This window comes from Pelobates fuscus, chromosome 12 (genome assembly GCF_036172605.1).
Source record: "Pelobates fuscus isolate aPelFus1 chromosome 12, aPelFus1.pri, whole genome shotgun sequence".
Lineage (NCBI taxonomy): Eukaryota > Metazoa > Chordata > Amphibia > Anura > Pelobatidae > Pelobates > Pelobates fuscus.
The window spans coordinates 77,808,787-77,827,383 of record NC_086328.1 but is presented as its reverse complement, the minus strand read 5'-3'; the positions used below and the strand labels follow the sequence as shown (position 1 = coordinate 77,827,383).

At 44.3% G+C, this 18,597-nt stretch overlaps 1 long non-coding RNA gene across 1 annotated transcript in view; it reads left to right on the top strand.

Annotated features, from left to right (window-relative positions):
- The first annotated feature begins 686 nt into the window (after nt 1–686).
- Nucleotides 687–18,597, top strand: part of LOC134578955 (uncharacterized) — a 45,105-nt gene continuing 27,194 nt past the window's right edge. Inside the window, exon 1 of the long non-coding RNA XR_010086150.1 lies at nt 687–744. This is a non-coding gene — a long non-coding RNA (uncharacterized LOC134578955). The remainder of the gene's footprint in view (nt 745–18,597) is intronic.

The window sequence follows — 18,597 nt, the reverse complement described above, 5'->3', positions numbered from 1 at the left end:
GCGGCCGGGTACAGGAAACAGAGGTTCCTGTCCCGCGTTCCGCTCCGCCCGGCCACGCTACATGGAGAGACTGGCAAGAGGGAGCGCTCTGCGCTTCCCTCCTGCCGGTCACTCAAACCCGGCCGCCCTCCATGCAGCAGTGCTGCGCCACCTGAGGCTTGTAAAGCGCTCAGGTGGCGCAGCATGAGGAGCGACACCGGGCACAGGGATACGGCGCCCCCTGCTAAGTTGCACCCTAGGCGGCTGCCTAGGTCGCCTTACAGGTAGCGCCGGCCCTGATGCTGTTCTGTGTTTGGGTTGCTGTTGGTCACAACCTCAGTATATGTGAGTGGTATAATCTGTGCATGAAGTTCTGTGAACACACAGCCTCAATTTATCTCACTCATATAATCTTAATATATGTGATGGTGTGCAGGCATAGTGTCACTCTATATAGCAGATGTAGGCTATATATGATTTGTGTTTGAGGTGCTGTTAAGAAACACCCACAATATATTTGATTAGTATATTCTGTATGCAAGTTGGTATTATTATATAACCCCAATTTATACACAGCCTTAGTATATTTAGTTTCCTGGCTAATCATGGCAGCATATACACATGGGTTAGCTCCTCCCCTACAGCCGATAGGACAGGAAAACCACCAAGGTTTTAAAAGGAGGCTCCATCCCTAAGGTCCTCAGTCTTTTTCCTGTCCTACAGCCCTTAGGATGTGAGCAATTTGCTCCCTTTACTTACGGACATGTATGTTTTTTTATCTTTATTACTTTATTTGCCTGTTTTACTGTAGTACATTATGCAGTTGTGCTTTTATGATGTGATGCATTTAAGCGTCGATATCTTTAAACTAGTGCATTATTTTTAAGATTGTGGTACATTATGCGGTTGTGCTTTTGCTAGGAAGCATTTAAGCTGTGTGGCATTTAAAACTGTTTCATTTAAATTTGCATTTAATACTGTTGCATGTAATACCGCAAGTCATTGGAAACTGCTGTACATTTGGAAAACTGCAGTGCATTTGAAGACTGATATATTTTAAAACTGTGATTCACTTTGAAAACTGTTACCTTTTATATCTTGAGGCCTTTAGACTGTGGTGCCTTTAAACTTAGATTTTTTGCACGTGGTTGCCTTTTCAACTCCCTTGCAGGCACTTTTGTTATCTATTTGGCTTCCCCTCGGTCCCAGTGATTTATTCCCGGCACCCTGGGTGTTTAGGGGCCATGTAGGCTTCAGACAGAGTCCTCCCTGGTCTCTACACAGCAAACACACTCGGAATAGGCCCACATGTGTGCAGTTTGTGCCTTATTGGGCCTAATACAGATGACTTGCATTGTGGGAATACAAGTTGTGGCAGCCATCTTGGATAAGGGCAATTGCCAGAAAGTGCCTAAAATAAAGGGAAAATTACAGTAAACATACCACACTTATTTGGTAAGTATTTGCAGGGTCTCCAGACATGGATAAGTGCTGTCTTCAGCCTGTTTTAAAGCTGTTTCGCTGGTTTCTTATAGAATTTAACAGTGCACATTTTGTCTTAATACTTTACCACAGGTAATATTTAGTTACTATTATTTGTCAGGTGTCTGATTCTTCACCAGGATCTGGTTATGAGGAGAAAACCGTGGAAGGAATCGGTTATACACTGACTTCCTCCAGAAGGTTGTCGCTTCAGCATGACCTATCACTGTGCAGCCACATGACATGCGGGCAGGGCTTACAAAGTAAGTTCCAGAGGCCTTAGGGGTAAGAAAAGAGGCCAAGCTTTACCCTGTGGAGGAAGTTATTTCCAACCCCAGAACTACACCACCTAAGTTGCACACTTATGGATCATAGGTGGACGCAGACCTGTCCAAAATTTTACGCCTACCATTGTAGGAGACTTCCGCTGCTGTTTCTACAAACATGAAATATGTGATTAAAGATCTAAAGGCTACTATGGAGAGAGATATTAAAAGCCAAGATTGAAGAGGCAGTCTGAGGTTACTACTGACTTCTTCACAGAAACTTCCCTAGATGTAACTAGGATTTTCTCTGGATCAAATGGCTTTATCTATAGCAGCTAAGAAAGCATTATGGTTCTATTTCTGGGATGATGACTCATCCTCCAAGTCTGCCCTCTACACCATTCTATTTGAAGGGGTGGTGCTGTTTGGGAAAACTTTGGATAATTCCATTGAAAAGGCGAATGAGGGCTGCAAGATATTGGTACCTTAGGATGGAAGTTCCAAGGATCCCAGCTCCTCATAGTCTGACCGGAGAACCTCCAGTGACCAGTATTTCTGAGATACATGGAGCTACTGGCCCTGCAGGGAATACTCCAGAGGTGACTCATGGCAGTTGGTAACCTGCCTTTCAAGGTTCTAATGGAGCTATAACAGTCGTTTTGCTCTTCAGCAATGAACATATCTCCTCCAGTACTAGGAGCCTCATTTTTCTGATCACACATACCTGGGCTCGTCATACTCTGGAGGCTTGAGTGGTATCCAGGGTCCAGATTGAAATAGACTGGAGTTTTTTCTTAACGGGCACAGGAGTCTCCATACCAACAGGCCAATGAATCAAAAGGTAAAGCACTGAAGGAAGAAGCCTTCTGGACGAAGAGGTGATTTTTTTTTTAGGTCCCAGAACAAGAGCAGTTCCAGGGACAAGTTTCGCCTCTCTTCTGGTGCTAAGAGGAAAAGCACATGAAAGCCTACACTGGGCATAAGAGGGGCCAACAAGAGGCTGAATGTCAGTCTTCGGGATGGAGTCAATCAGATCCATATCTCAAGCAATCTGGAAGGATAATTTCCTTACCTCTATATATCTCAAGGATGCTTACTTTCAGTCCAATCTGCAGAGATCTTCGGCATTAGCTCAGAAGAGAACCTACCATTTGGCCTCAATGTGGCCCCAAGAATCTTTATATGTGCTTATAGTGTTATTGAGAGTCCAGAACTCCACCTGGTTCCATTATCTGGAGGATCTACTTCTGATAGCCTTAGACCCTCAGAAGGCAGGCACACAGAGGTATATAGTTATTTCATAACTCCTAAAGTTTGGCTGCTTGATGAATATCAAGAAAAGCGGTTTCAGACCAGCTCAGTGGTTGACATTCCCAAGTGGAAGATTCTATGCTCTGCTTTTCCCTATCTCGGGAACAGTTCCACAGATTGAAAAGGTTTTCTCTCCCAGTTTCTTCATTTTTGCTTGGTAACAGCAAGAAAATGGATGCAACTACTAGGAATCCTGGCTTCCACTAGCAGACTTGTCAGATGGGCCCAATGGCATCTCTGGATTCCTTACAGATCCTTCCTATCTTGGTCTAACAAGAGAGAGATTATTGGAGCCAGCCACTTGCTATGTCCCCATCAGTGGAGTTACACCTTACCCTGGCAGCTGAAAGAGGGATTAGATCTCTGAATTTCCAGTGAACAGAACCTCATTGGTCGATTATTAGCTTGAATTCCAGTTTTTATAAGATTGGTTGCACAATGTTTGGACCATGTTGCACAATATTTCCATTCATTTGTATAGAACTAAGTCATTTTCAAGGTTCTTCTTCACTTCAGAGGCTTGCTGAAGAATGAGTGGGTCCTAATTTGCTCAAATATCAATGCAACTGTATCCTATATCTACCAAGATAGGTCTCACAGATACGTATTGATGGAATTCCAGCCCATAATGATCAGGGCACAGAAGAACAACCAGTGGCTCAGAATACAATGGCTGTTTGCTGGAGCCCAATAACTGTGGACAAGATGGATTGGCAACCATGTCCTGACGTATCCTCAGGGTTGGCGCAGATTGTCTGATACCCTACATAGATCTGATGGCCATTTCTTAGACCTACCAGGTCCAGAAGTATTTTTCATGCTAGGACCAGAATGATCAGGTTCAGGATACACTGACTCAAATTTTGAATTTTAGTGTGATGTACATGTTTTCCTGTTTTCGACTTTCCTAAAAAGGCAATGCAAAAGGAGACAGTGGAAGACCGTGTCGACTCTAATTCCTATGATGAATAAGATGATTCTGGAACCTCCAAGGGAAATTCCTGTACATCCAGACCTATTACAAGGCCCCATGACACACCAGGATCCTCAAGTTCTGGTGTTGATGCGGGAGTCCATATTAGTATAGGCATCCCTGAGACGGTCATTGAGATCCTCTTACAATCCTATACAGGCTTTACTAAGCTTGACATGCTTTTGTCTGTTGGAATTACTCCTTGTTCAGGCCTTGAAAGGTTCTGTGTTATAACACTCTAGAGGAGCACTTAGCTGCACTTTGCTTCATATAGGCATTGATTGAAATCATGCCTCCACTGAGTGTGGTGAAGCGAATATGTGACGTACCACTGGTCTCACGGGCCCTGACTGAACCATTATTCAAAACCTCTAGAAGGAGCTTCCATGGTGGTAGCACAGAAAGTGCTGGTGGCTGGTACCCCAGCAAGGAAAATGGGTGAACTCCAGGCTTGATCCTGTGAATCCCCTTTCACTACTTTTCAACAGATATGGTCGTCTTGCATTTGGCACCTGAAGATCCTGCCTATGGTGAATGCTTATCTATGTCATTCTCTACCTGTACTGAAGGGTACCGATTGAGCGTTGATGCCCCTGGTGCTTTGCTTCATGTAAGCAACAATTGAACTCAAGCCTCCGCTGAGAGTGTTGAAACCAATATGTGACGTACCTCTGGTCTCACAGACTCTGACTGAACTTCTAGCAGGAGCTTCCATGATGTTAGCCCAGACGTTGCTGTTGCTGATGACTGGTACCTCAGCAAGGTGAATGTGTGCACTTAGCTGCACTTTGCTTCATATAGGCATTGAATGAAATCATGCCTCCACTGAGTGTGGTGAAGCCAATATGTGACGTAGCACTGGTCTCACGGGCCCTGACTGAACCATTATTCGAACCTCTAGAAGGAGCTTCCATGGTGGTAGCACAGAAAGTGCTGATGGCTTGTACCCCAGCAAGGAAAATGGGTGAACTCCAGGCTTGATCCTGTGTACCCCCATTCACTGAATTTCAACAGGATATGGTTGTCTTGCATGTAGCACCAGAGATCCTGCCTAAAGTGAGAGCCTTTCAATGCCATTCTCTACCTGTACCAAAGGATTTGGGGCATTCTCCACTAGTACATTCTCCACTAGTACAGCATCTCGTGGGCTTCCATGGCAATGGTCTCTGCTGAAACTTTGTAAAGTTGGCATTTGGACCTCTTTGAACTAGTTTGTCCTGCATTTCATATTGGACATTGAAGCAATTAATGAGGCACAATTTGGACGTCACGTCCGTTCTCTACCTGTGCTGGAGGGTATCGGGCACTCTCCTCTCATGCTGTTGCAGCATCATGGGTTGCCATGGCAATGGTTTCTGCTGACACTTTTTGTAAGCCAGCATTTGAACCTCTTTAGACACGTTTGTCTGGCATTTCATACTGTTCGTTAAAACAGTCTATGATGCACAATTTGGTACTCAAGTACTTAACTCAGTTCATTCTTCTATCTTTGTTGAATTATTCTGATTATTTGATTGGCTATTCTGTCCCTCCCTTTGTAAGCTTGGGTATTCCCCATGTGTAAATGCTGCCATGATTAGCCAGGAAAGTGGAAAATGTATTCATACTTACCGTAATTTTCTTTTCCTGGCTATTATTCATGGCAGCATATACTTCCCACCCATTAATGTCTCTATTTATGTACTGTAGAGCTTGTAAACTGACTGAGGACCTTAGGGATGGAGCCTCCTTTTAAAACCTTGGTGGTTTTCCTGTCCTATCGGCTGTAGGGGAGGAGCTAACCCATGTGTATATGCTGCCATGAATAATAGCCAGGAAAAGAAAATTACGGTAAGTATGAATAAATTTTCCACTATATGCAATTGATCTAAGGTATATGTTTTGCGCTGAAATGTAATATAGCCCAATTCTACCAAAAACAAATGCACTGCTGTACTGGGTATGTAACCATTACATACTGTGGATTTTCTATTTCATTTTTTTTAAATGAAGTAGATAAGGGAAACATACTGCCTTTTGGCTTTGCATTTGATTTCTTCTCCCACAGGTGCCTCAAGATAAGCAGTTGACACAATTAACCACTTCAGATAGATTGCAGGTGTTACTGAACCTGTCTGTGTGCCTCTCCTAGGAGAGAAGGAGACCACCCCCGGGTTAGCCCCCCCATATTGAGAATTTGATCAAAACTTTATTCCATTTGTTAGATCTTTGTTAGATCAGGTTTGATCAACGATTTTTTTCGTTAGATCTACTCTAAAATATGCGATATTAACAATCATTGTCAGGGGGGGCTAACCCGTAGCCAGCCCCCCCTCAACAAAAAATTGTACAAAATGTTGTTGATTATGATAGCTCTACGTTAGATCAGGTTTGATCAGGCAAAATTTTTGTTAGATCTAGTCTAATTACTGAGATATTGCATATATAATTAGGGGGGGCTGGCCCCCCCTCAACTGAAATTTTAATTTTTTTAAATTGATTTTGGTAGATATTCGTTAGATCAGGTAAGATCAACAGTTTTTTTTCGTTAGATCTATCACGCAAGAGGCGGTATTCACTACTTAACTTTGTGGGCGTGACTACGGGTTAGCCCCCCCTCAAGTGAAATTTTAAGTAGTTATATATGTTAAAGTGTAACCTTTTCTGTTAACATAACAGATATAACAAATGATCTAAGTCATAGTTTTAAACATTCGTTATAAAATTATCTAAGTTAAAGTTATCTAGGGTCATTCATAGACCTTTTTCACATAACTGCATCCACCATATTACAATTATTTGTAAACCTGGCCCACACCTCTTAATCGAGCTACATATTGGTTCACAACAAAACAAAATAATGTTTCTCTAAACTTTCAAATGAGGTGATATGGTTTGCACCATATGGGCATCTATAATGCATATTTAAAATAGCCATTACAGTATTTGTTGCAGAGGAAAAGGAAATGCCTGAGATGATATAGCTCAATCCATAGATACCTTCATCAGGTATCAGGGCTTTCAAAAGTAGTTCTATGTTAAAGCAGAGATTTGCATTTCAGAAGTTCATGTTTCCATTTTTATATATTTCTGTAAAAGCCCTGCAACATTTATTTCTACAAAGTATTACTCACATTTAGACAATGCAAACAACTTTTATATTTACTTTTAATATACTAATTAAACTGTTTTAAAAAAAAAAACTGTCAGCTGGGCTCCAGTCTTCAACACCTTTCTACTGCCAATACTGACCAAATCTGAGCCGAAAACTAAACCGGGGAGCACCACTGGAAAAAAGGGTGACCCGGTGAAAAGCCTGATACCCCATTTAAGCATCTCGGAGACAGGGAGTCCAAGCAAGCTACACGCGGCCCAACGGTGGGGGATGTGGGGAGAGGCGGCCGCTCTCCCCAGCCCTACATCGGAAGCACAGACACACCAACACCCTGTACCCCCCCCCCCCCCCAGGGCCGCCACCAGAAATTTTGGGGCCCCTAACTGAGCTCAGGGTCTGGGCCGCCCACAGAGACCGCCTCCAAATCCCGCCCACAGGAATACACACACAGACACAAACACATTCACTGATACAAAAGGACACAGATACACACACACACACACACACACACACACACACACACTGATACATACTAACAGACACACATACTGATACGCATATAGGCATACATACTGACACACAAATACTGAGACATACACACATATACAGACACACAGGCGTACATAGTGACAGACACATACTAACATAGATACAGACACACATGCATAAGGACATACAGACACAGACACATTCATAATGACATACAGACAGACATTCATACTGACATACACACATTCATACTGACATGCAGACATACATACACTGACATTCATACACACATAATGACATGCATACAGATAGACATACATGCATACATATATACAGACATACATTCATACTGGCATCCATACAGACACTGACATCCATACGTACACACATTCATAATGACATACATTCATACTGGCATACATGCATTCATACAGACACACATTCATAATGACATGCAGACATACATACACTGACATGCATACACATAGACATACATGCATACAGACAGACATACACACATGCATACATACATACACTGACATTCATACACATAATGACATGCACACATAGACATACATCCATACGTACACACATTCATAATGACATACATTCATACTGGCATACATGCATTCATACAGACACACATTCATAATGACATGCAGACATACATACACAGACATACATACACAGACAGACATACACACAGACAGACATACACACAGACAGACATACACACAGACAGACATACACACAGACAGACATACACACAGACAGACATACACACAGACAGACAGACATACACACATACACACAGACATACACACTGACAGACAGACAGACATACACACACACACAGAGCTCATTTTCCAGCCACCCTCCTGTTTCTTACCTTGTCTTTGCAGGAGGTGGCTGGCTGGGGCTGATGGGACTGTCAGTCGGCTGGCTCTCCCTCTTCATTGTCGGGCGGGCGGGGCTCTCCCTCTTCATTGTCGGGCGGGGCTCTCCCTCTTCATTGTCGGGCAGGTGGGGCTCTCCCTCTTCATTGTTGGGCGGGCAGGCTGTCGGGCGGGCGCTCCCTCCTCCCGCGCGGAGTGAGCTGGGAGGAAGTGACTACTTCCTCCCAGCAGCACTTGCGCTGCGGCGGCAATTTATTTTTTAAAGGGGCCCGGTCGCACTATACCACGGCCACAGCGCTGACTGGGCCCCTGAAGATATGGGGCCCATCGGGTGGCCCTAAGGCCACCCGATGGGCCCCATCAGCGTGCGGGCGCCGCAGTTCCGCTGCTACACGTGGGGCCCGGGCGGCCGGGCCCCCCAGGGCCGCCGGGCCCGTGACAACCGTTATGATTGTCACCCCCTGATGGCGGCCCTGCCCCCCCCCCTGACCGGTGGGGGTTATCCCGGTCAAATCCTGAGCGAATACCCACCTGACAAGGCCCCAAAAATGGAGCTCTATGAACGGCGGGAAGAAGCGACATCCTACAAAATGGCCGCTGCCACGCGGATCACTCCTGCTGACAAGCTTGACTTCTTAACCAAGGTAGACAATCTGTTTGCTGAATTCTGGAAGAAGATGGCAATTAAGGAGCAGCAAGCTCGGGCAAACAAACCTGCAAACCTCACTCCCGTGGCGATGCAGGCTCGTCCCCAACGCGGGCGCGCAGAGCCCCCGGCAACCAGAGCCCAAAAAAGGCGTTGACGACGACAAAGCTTCCAGAAGGGCTGCGACCCCGCGAGAAAGACATTGCTGACAGCGAAACCTCACCGCAACAACCACCCTGCAACACCCAGCCTATCACTGGGGCAAAATAAGAAAACCCGACACCCCGCTCCACACTGGGAACGGGCGATGCCGAGGGACCCATCACACATCTCCTACCTTCATCACCCAGAAGCAGCCCCCGGAGACCAACGGATGAGTCCTACCTGTACACTGCCGGTGGGAATCGGATGAACAAGAAGCACGCCAGCTGCAATCCAGTATCCCTGGATCTTTGCCAGCGGTCAAAGCACAGGCAACTGAGACCCGATGACCCAGCAGGCCGAAATGTAAGCCACCGTTAGCAACCCGCTGACACTGAGCCCGTGGTAAAACCCAACGGACATTAACATTAAGCATGTTATATTATGCGCTTAGCCCCACATGGGACCAGCATTACCTCTCACTCACCTAAGACTAACATTGCCACAACGTTGATGCCTTATTGTAATGTATGTTGTTTTATTATTCTTTCATCTTATATGTAGTTACTCATAAGGCCAGTCGGTCTATCCAGACTCTAGCTTGACTGCTGTTATAGCTTCATTAACGAGCAAACATACTTACGCATGCCTACACCTTAGACATGTTAGTCTAGCCTGATACTATCTTGTAAAGTGAATCTAAAAGCCAACGCACTACCCCAGTTACACTCATGCTCATTATTTTACAAAAAGTGCAGTACACGTGACATTCCATATACCGTATATACTCGAGTATAAGCCGACCCGAATATAAGCCGAGGCCCCTAATTTTTCCCCAAAAAACTGGGAAAACTTATTGACTCGAGTATAAGACTAGGGTGGGAAATGCAGCAGCTGCTGGTAAATTTCTAAATAAAATTAGATCCTAAAAAAAATATATTAATTGAATATTTATTTACAGTGTGTGTATAATGAATGCAGTGTGTGCGTATGAGTGCAGCGTGTGTGCGTATGAGTGCAGCGTGTGTGTGTATGAGTGCAGCGTGTGTGTATGAGTGCAGCGTGTGTGTGTATGAGTGCAGCGTGTGTGTATGAGTGCAGCGTGTGTGTGTATGAGTGCAGCGTGTGTGTGTATGAGTGCAGCGTGTGTGTGTATGAGTGCAGTGTGTGTGTGTATGAGTGCAGTGTGTGTATGAATGCAGTGTATGAATGCAGTGTGTGCAGGGCCGGTGCAAGGATATTTGCCCCCCCCCATATGTCCTGACCTCCCCTCCTCCTCCCTCAGTGGTCCTTACCTCCCCACCCCCGTGTTCCTTCACCCACCTCCCCCAGTGGTCCTGACTCACCCCTCCCCTAATGGTCCTTACCCTCCCCTCCCCTAGTGGTCCTTACTTCCCCCTCCCCTAGTGGTCCTTACTTCCCCCTCCCCTCCCCTAGTGGTCCTTATCCCCCCCTCCCTCCCATAGTGGTCCTTATCCCCCCCTCCCTCCCATAGTGGTCCTTATCCCCCCCTCCCTCCCATAGTGGTCCTTATCCCCCCCTCCCTCCCTCCCATAGTGGTCCTTATCCCCCCTCCCTCCCATAGTGGTCCTTATCCCCCTCCCTCCCTCCCATAGTGGTCCTTATCCCCCCCTCCCTCCCATAGTGGTCCATATACCCCCCTCCCTCCCATAGTGGTCCTTATCCCCCTCCCTCCCTCCCATAGTGGTCCTTATCCCCCCCTCCCTCCCATAGTGGTCCTTATCCCCCCCTCCCTCCCATAGTGGTCCTTATCCCCCCCCTCCCTCCCATAGTGGTCCTTTTCTACCCCCCTCCCTCAGTGGTCCTTATACCCCCTCCCTCCCATAGTGGTCCTTATCCCCCCCCTCCCTCCCATAGTGGTCCTTATCCCCCCCCTCCCTCCCATAGTGGTCCTTATCCCCCCCCTCCCTCCCATAGTGGTCCTTATCCCCCCCTCCCTCCCATAGCGGTCCTTATACCCCCCCTCCCTCCCATAGTGGTCCTTATACCCCCCCCCCCCTCCCACAGTGGTCCTTATACCCCCTTTTTTGTATTATTATTTTTTTTTTATTATTATTATTTATTATTTTATTTTTATTTATTTTTCGTCCCCCCTCCCTGCTTGATACATGGCAGGGAGGGGGGCTCCTTCCCTGGTGGTCCAGTGGCAGTTCAGTGGGGGGGAGAGAGGGGCTGGCAGAGCTGTAACTTGCCTGTTCTGCAGCTCCTGTCAGCTCTCTCTTCCTCTGCGCCGTCCGTGCAGCTCCTTCTATCAGCTCACACTGTAAGTCTCGCGAGATTTACACTGGGAGCTGACCGAGGTGCTGAACGGACGGCGCGGAGGAGGAGAGAGCTGACAGGAGCTGCAGAACAGGTAAGTACAGCTCTGCCAGCCCCCCTCTCCCCCAGTCTGTATTATGGCAATGTAAATTGCCATAATACAGACCTTGACTCGAGTATAAGCCGAGTTGGGGTTTTTCAGCCCAAAAAATGGGCTGAAAAACTCGGCTTATACTCGAGTATATACGGTAACTCCCCTTGTCTTTACAAAGCTTGTCTTGATCTCATGCACTGACAAATCGTTCTCTAGCATGTTAATAATTTAACGGCGCAGTTCATAATCTATACATTAGTTACTCTTTCCTAAGATATCTCACAATTGCCGATACAACACTCTAATCCGCAACGACCTCACTAACGTTTACATCCTGATTTATAAAAAATTGTGCAACTGTATATTGCCGTGACTTTGTCTGCATTAACCCGCCTGTGTCTGCTGTTGTGGCACCATAGGCTTGTCTGTAAACTCTATTGCACCAAAAATAAAGAATTAAAAAAAAAAAAAAAAAAAAAAAAAACTGTCAATGTGCTCCTTTTGCTTATGTCTGTGTACATGCATCTTTATAGAAATAGAAGGCAAGGACCTCATTTAGAATCTGGCAACAATACTAAGGTAATGGCCGTGGTTAAAAAAAAAAAACAGTTCAGTTCTTTCTGAATACGGATACATTACTGAATCCTGCAAAACAGGACAACACATGCTGACTTAATGTTAAAAAAAAAAAAGTAATTACATACCAACAAATGCCTGCCACCCTAGCAATTTTCAAAAATTCCATTCCAATGCTATTCCATGCATCCACTACCCTCTCAGTAAACATACTTCCTGTTATTACTTTTAAACATATATTCCGTCATGATTCCCTTTTATTTCAGAAGTTGTGTCCTTAAGGGGTTAATTTGCTGGGACAGTTCCATTTTTTGTGTCCTGCCATGTCAAATTTTGATCTGTCTTGGCATTATTAGTGCTTATGAACTGTGGTAGTCTGTCAAGGTATCACCTCCATGAATACCCTTTTCCCATGGTCTGGTATCCAAATATGTTTGTCCAGGGCCGGCCCATTCATTGGCCCCAGTGGGGCCACTGCTCCAGGCGGCACTGTGACAGGGGCAGCCCCTGTACCTTTAAGAAATCTGGAGCCTGGCCCGGGCCGCCTATTTGTACATATATATATATATATAGCAAGTACTGCTATATATATGTGCTGTTCCGGACCTTGCTGTTGTATACAGTGTAGAGGGAGCCCTGAGAGTGATCTTCCATCCCCAGCAGCAGCAGGGACTCTTCTCTCTCTAGCCACGAGAGCGTTACCACAGTTTGCCATGGCAACGCTCTGGCATGCAGTACGTGCTGCGCGGAGCATTGCCATGGCAACCCGTGGTAACGCTCTTGCGGCTCGGGGGAGAAAAATGCCTGCTGCTGGGGATACAAAGCAGCCCTGGAAAAAAATCTATGCCAGCCCCATAAGTCACTGCGTCATGTATTGTCACATGTAAAACGTACGGCTATGTGTTGCCACCCTAGATGATTGAGTATTAATATATAAACACTCAATCATCTGGGGTGACATACATATATGCCTTACATATTATTGAGGTATATATATATATATATATATATATATATATATATATATATTTTTCTAATATGGTGGGTAGGGAGGCTCTGAGGTGGGTAGGGGGGCTGTGAGGTGTGATAGGGGGGCTGTATGGTGGGTAGTGGGCTCTGAAAGGGTAAATACCTTTTTAGTTTTCTGTAATTATTTCCTGGTGGTCCAGTGGGCAGCTTTCCAGAGAGGTCAGCAACATGCGTGGGGGGCGGAGCTTGCGTGCGGAAGACTGAGCTTCTGTTCAGGAGGCAGCGCTTCCGTGTGGGGGCAGGGCATGCGGCCGAAATTGATTTACATTGTGCAGGGAGACTGACAGGTCTCCCTCCAGCCGCTGGAAGCCGCACCAGCCCCCAGCTCCTCGATCCTTACACCCCTAGGACTGACAGGCTGGCACAGTCCGAGGGGAAATATTTAAATAGATTCATCATGCTGGTTATTAGAGCTTGCTGGTATTAGAGCTTGCTGCGGCCCACCAGGAAATTTCCCAGTATCTCGGTGGGCCAGTCCGGCACTGATTGTAAGATCACTCTCAGGGCTCCCTCTTCACTGTCCTCCAGCTCCACTGGACCACCATGGAAGCATGTATCCCACCTCCCTGCCCACAGGTAAGAGGCAGGGAGAGAGGGAATAAGTTAAAAAACGTCTAACCCCCCAAATCTACTTACCGTATATACTAGAGTATAAGCAGAGTTTTTCAGCACATTTTTTGTGCTGAAAAACCCCAACTCGGCTTAAAGCACAAAAAATGTGCTGAAAAACTCGGCTTATACTCGAGTACTGAACTGCCAATGCCACTGGACCACCAGGGAAGGAGAGCCCCCCTCCCTGCCATATATCAAGCAGGGAGGGGGGACGAAAACAAATATATAATAATAATAATAAAATAAAAAAATAATAATTAAATTAAATAAAAAATAATAAGAAGAAATAATAATAAAAAAATATTAAAATAATGTAAAAAATAATAATAAAATTGCCCACCAAGGCTCTGCAACACACACGCACTCATATACACACGCTGCACTCATATACACGCGCTGCACTCATATACACGCGCTGCACTCATATACACGCGCTGCACTCATATACACGCGCTGCACTCATATACACGCGCTGCATTCATACACGCGCTGCACTCATACACACACACTGCATTCATTATACACACACTGCATTCATTATACACACACTGTAAATAAATATTCAATTAATATATTTTTTTTAGGATCTAATTTTATTTAGAAATTTACCAGTAGCTGCTGCATTTCCCACCCTAGTCTTATACTCGAGTCAATAAGTTTTCCCAGTTTTTTGGGGTAAAATTAGGGGCCTCGACTTATATTCGGGTCGGTTTATACTAGAGTATATACAGTATTACCACAAACATACAACACCACGGACACACACTGCATGCCCTTTATTAACACAGTCATACACAGCATTACTCAGGTTATACATGCATATTTAAATATCACTAATAACTTCAGGCTGGGCATATGCTGGACTTTCTCACCTCAATACTGTGCATGTAGAGAATAAAAAAGAAATATTGAAAATGATCTACACATTGTGTTAACAAATCCGTAAATAATGATGTCACCTGTGGCTTGATATGAAAATTTACTGGTATTTATGTGCAAAATTAAAATAAGATTGTGAATACCGCCTTTTGCGTGATAGATCTTATGAAAAAAAACTGTTGATCTTACCTGATCTAACGACTATCTACGAAAATCAATAAAAAAAAAAAAATTCACTTGAGGGGGGGCTAACCTGTAGTCATGCCCACAAAGTTAAGTAGTGAATACCGCCTCTTGCGTGATAGATCTAACAAAAAAAAACTGTTGATCTTACCTGATCTAACGAATATCTACCAAAATCAATAAAAATAAATTAAAATTTCACTTGAGGGGGGGCTAACCCGTAGTCACGCCCACAAAGTTAAGTAGTGAATACCGCCTCTTGCGTGATAGATCTATCGAAAAAAATTGTTGATCTTACCTGATCTAACGAATATCTACCAAAATCTATAAAAAAAAAAAAAAATTTCAGTTGAGGGGGGGCCATCCCCCCCTAATTATATATGCAATATCTCAGTAATTAGACTAGATCTAACAAAAAGTTTGCCTGATCAAACCTGATCTAACGTAGAGCTATCATAATCAACAACATTTTGTACAAATTTTTGTTGAGGGGGGGGCTGGCTACGGGTTAGCCCCCCCTGACATTGATTGTTAATATCGCATATTTTAGAGTAGATCTAACGAAAAAATCGTTGATCAAACCTGATCTAACAAAGATCTAACAAATGGAATAAAGTTTTGATCAAATTCTCAATATGGGGGGGCTAACCCGGGGGGGGTGGTGAGAAGGAGACCTGATTTCCAAAATGGAGCATGGTAATGTTCAACAGAGTTAATGCTTTTTTGTGTGCAAACCTATGTATTTACACATGAGACAATTCTATAAGGTACCATATAGAAAAGAATATAGTCTGGGATATTCCTGGAGAAGGCTACTATCACTATACTATTAGATAAAACAAGCTGAGGAATTCTTTGAAATTAATGATAAGCTTAAATTTTCTCAGTATGGGGATACTTTAAATGCTATATGAGGGGTATATTTCCTGGCCATTCATGGCAGCATCACTAATGGGTTAGCTCCGCCCCTAACATGAACAGGACAGGAAACAATCAATCAATTAATCAACCAGACTATAGGTATAAAAGGTCCCTCCTCCTTCCAATCCACAGTCTTTTTTTTTCTGTCCTTAGCAGGACAAACAGGAATTATACCTTTAAATTTTATTTTTGAGGCCACCTTCCCATGTTTACCATGGGTTCCTTCCAAATAAAGTTCAGCCTCTCTTTATCTGAAGAACTCAGTAATCAGCCTGCAAGAGCAGGACTAACTGAGTTAGGGTACATTTTAGTATATGTACCTCTTTAAATGGAAGGGCTGTATAAAAGATTAAATGATGTGGGGTCGGTGTATCCTTAAAAATTCCCCTTTAAGCATCAATAACCCCCCCTCAGAATTGTGACAGAGGAGAAGCTGGGTAAGTGACCGATTTAATCTTACCCTAAATACTGGGATTTGCAGTGTAGTATTTTGTCTGTTAACTTAATCTCCTGTCTCAGGCTGGTGTCTGGGATCAATATCTGGTGTGGCTTGTGTTCCCCTGGAGTAGTAAGTTGCTTCTATGGCTGCTCGCTCAGGGGAGCTAGATCTGCAGCCACTTCCGGTTTCGGAAGGCTAGCGTCGGGAAATCACTATTGCGCATGCGCGATCTGCCGGGGCTCTTAAAGCGATATCGCGCCAAAATTCAAAAAACCGGGAAAACATAAATAAGCGTTTTTTGAATGTTCCCAATGCCCTGGCTGATGTTTGGGAGCTGTTTTGGGGTGTTTAAGGCTGCCCTGGACTGAATTCTGCTGAAGCAAGGTAAAAGATTCTTTTTCTTGATAAAATTAAGTTTTTTCTTTGGTGACTTAGTTGTCAAGTGTATTAGAATAACAAAAAATAATTGTTTTTTTGTTAAATAGATGGCTTCTCACTCTTCCTCAAGATCTGTGTCTAGAAAACATAGGTGAGCCTCATATATATGTTATCCCGTATGGGAGGGGGTTAAAAGAGTGCCACTATGGGCCAAAAATATATGATTATAAATATGGCTCTTGTTTTTACAGCCCAAGCAATCCACAAGAGGATTCACCTAGAAAACATAAAGAGAAAACGAATAGGTGTGTGAACTGCAATCAAATTGCACCTAGTGGACGTAACTTATGTCTAGATTGTCTGACTGAAGCCGCTGAAGGTAGGGAGAGAAGAAAGTCTCCACAGACTGAATTGAAAAAATGGGGGGTTCAAAACCACAAGCAAGATGTCCTCATCTAAACGCCTGAGAAGAGAAGAAATCTCCTCGGAGTCCAGTGATAATATGGAGATGGCGGATATATCAGACGAAGAGGGTGAAGCTGAAAATGTTTCAAAAAGTCTGGATTCTAGAGCAGTTGACAAATTGATCAACATAATCAGAGAGACCCTGAGATTCCCAGAGGAAGAAGCTGAAATGAAGGAATCTGATAGATATTTTGAGGATTTGAGAGCCAATAGGCCTACTTTCCCAGTACACGCTACCATAAAAGAGATAATTTCTCAAGAATGGCAAAAACCAGAAAGAAAAGCGACACTGAAAAGTAAGGTGTTCAGATTGTATCCTTACGCTAAGGAAGAATGCAAAACCTGGAATTCTATTCCCAAGATTGATGCCACAGTCATTCATATGGCAAAAAAGACAGCCCTTCCTATTGACTCCATGGCTTATTTGAAAGAACCTATGGAAAAAAGGCTAGATGCTAGCCTGATAAAGTCATACCTGGCTTTAGGATCAGCACTACATCCAGCAGTAGCATTAACAACATTAACAAGAGCTTTTAAGGTATGGCTAGACAACTTAGAAGAAGATATCACTAAAGGAGTTCGCAGAGAGCATCTACTGGAAGGAATGAGAGATCTGAAGCTGGCAACTGAATTTTGCTCAGAAGCATCTCTGGATGTTAGCAGAATGGTGACAAAGAGCATGGGCCTCTCTGTAGCAGCAAGAAGAGCTTTATGGCTACATTCTTGGGGCGCAGACTACGCTTCAAAAGCATCCCTGTGCGTACTTCCTTTTCAAGGGGATCTCCTGTTTGGGAAGGTGTTGGATGAAGCGATACATAAGGCTGCAGATGGGAAGAAAGCGTTTCTTCCTCAAGTCAGAAAATACGGCTCTACAACATGGAAAGATAGGCGATCTAAAGACCGGGCCTTTCGAGAAAGTAGAGCATATAAACCGTGGAAAGAATATTCCAGACCAAACTGGAGAAACACCCAGCAAAAATCTTCCAGAGGAAGGGGAACTAGACAAGGTAAAAATTTCTGAACGTGTGCCGGCCCAGCCAGGTATTACAGGGGGAAGACTACATCTTTTCTATCCTGTCTGGGTCAGAAGTGTGACGGACGCCTGGGTCCTTTCAATATTGGAAGAAGGATACAGGTTAGAGTTCGAGACCATGCCAACAAAAAATTTCTTTACCCAGTCTCGGGTAGCAAAAGGAGAAAAGGAGAAAGCCATGAAAGATTGCATCTCAAAACTCCTGAAAGATCAAGTAATAGAATGCGTTCCAAGAAGAGAAAAGAAGAAGGGTCACTATTCTACTGTTTTTCTAGCCCCAAAACCTCAAAAGAAGTGGAGGCTTATCCTGGACTTAAAGAAGTTGAATTTAACACTAAAAAGAAAATCATTCAAGATGGAATCTAAATACAAAAAGAGAAGTCCTGCGCTTAAGCAGCAAGGACTACAATACACATCACCCCCAATATATA